This window comes from Microtus ochrogaster, chromosome 16, assembly GCF_000317375.1.
Source record: "Microtus ochrogaster isolate Prairie Vole_2 chromosome 16, MicOch1.0, whole genome shotgun sequence".
Classification (NCBI taxonomy): Eukaryota; Metazoa; Chordata; class Mammalia; order Rodentia; family Cricetidae; genus Microtus; species Microtus ochrogaster.
The window spans coordinates 55,348,238-55,350,038 of NC_022018.1; positions in this window are offsets into that span (position 1 = coordinate 55,348,238).

The following is a 1,801-nucleotide window of genomic DNA, read 5'->3' on the forward strand; positions in this document are numbered from 1 at the left end:
TTCCCCGACTGTGATTTCTCCTCTATACAACCAGGCTCTCTCTGGGAAGAAGGCTGAGCCTCAGCTGCATGCCCGCCTGCCCAAAGCAGGGCTTATACACCTGATACCTCAGCCTGCTTACAGCCTGTCTCCTGTGTGTGTGTTTTGGAGACTTTAACACATTCTTTAATATATAGCACATGTTGGCGGGGACTCCCTGCATTCGAGAGGTAGATGCCACTCATGGAGGTAGCAGCATGCCACCCCATACCAAGTAAAGGAAGATGGGCACCCTGGGATTCTGCCATACCTGTGCCTTGTTCTCGGATGTCTCAGACTTAGTGGCATGTCCTGTCACCCATCACAAGGATCATGTGACTGCCATTGCAAGGAGGTGCTCTCCCCCATACTTCACGGATTTCCCTTGTGGCCTCCCTCACTCAGATTAACTTCAGTTACAAGTCTCAGATCCTACTGTAGGAGCCATAGGACCACTCCTTCCCAACCCTTTTTTTGTTGTCGTTCTGTCTGCCTCTGTTAGGTGTCATTTATGCTCAGAATGAGGTGAACAAACATCGTCTCACCTCAGAGAGGAAAATAACAACAGACCGGGGTAACACCAGCACTGAAGTCCACCCTGGAAACCAGTAAGTTTACTGAGGTTGCGGGTAACCCAGCATGGATGACCCAGCATGGATGATAGTCATTAAAGCTGCACCTCTAGAGCCCTCTGTATGATGTGCAAGAAGCTCAACCTCTCCTCTCCTAAGCAGTCCTGACAGCTAACCTTGGGGAGCATGTGCCTCTGGTAAGTTTCAGAGACTTTTGAATTGTTTACTTCCTAATAACTTTTTCTTTATTATTTATTATATACACAGTGTTTGTTTTATTATATACACAGTGTCTTATTATATACACAGTGTCCAGCCTCCATGTATGCCTGCAGGCCAGAAGAGGGCACCAGATCTCATTACAGATGGGCACGGTGTGGTTGCTGGGACTTGAACTCAGGACCTCTGGAAGAGCAGTCAGTGCTCTTAACCTCTGAGCCATCTCTCCAGCCCTGAATTGTTTACTTTCTGATCTCAACAAGTCTCCCTGCGGGACAATGTTTCAACCTTAGGAAATAGCTACATAACAGGTAGAACAATATTGCTTTAGTTGAAGTGTTTATGGGTTAAGAAAAATACCCAGTAGGTGGTGGTAGCTCATGCCTTTAATCCCAGCCCTGGGGAGGCAGAGACAGGAGGATCCTGGTGAGTTCAAAGCCAGTCAGGTCTACAGAGTGAGTTCCAGACAGCCAAGGCTACACTGAGAAACTTTGTCTCAAAAAAAAAAAAAGAAAGAAAAAGAAAAGAAAAAGTATCCATCTTTATATATTCATCCCATCAGCTGTGTTCCAGAACTCGGAATAATACAAACACTCTTCACCCGGCCCTCTAATATCAACAGCAGACATAACTATGGCACAATCATCAAAGCCCTTACTGTTTTACACCTCCTTCTACTCCTTTCTCTAGACTGACCATGGCTGACCAGGGCTCTCCCCAGAGACTCTAGACTCCAGCCTCCACGCCGGCTGGGTCCCATGGTCCTCTCTGCTCCACCTCAGCATCTTCACAGACACCGCCCCATCCTGCAGAAGCTTCGAGTCTTATAACCAACTGCCTCCTAGTTCCCACCTCAGTGCATCCACAGGTACTTAAAGCCAAGTATGTTCATAGTTCCCACCCATAAAAACCCTTTCCTCGCCGGGCGGTGGTGGCGCACGCCTGTAATCCCAGCACTCGGGAGGCAGAGGCAGGCGGATCTCTGTGAGTTC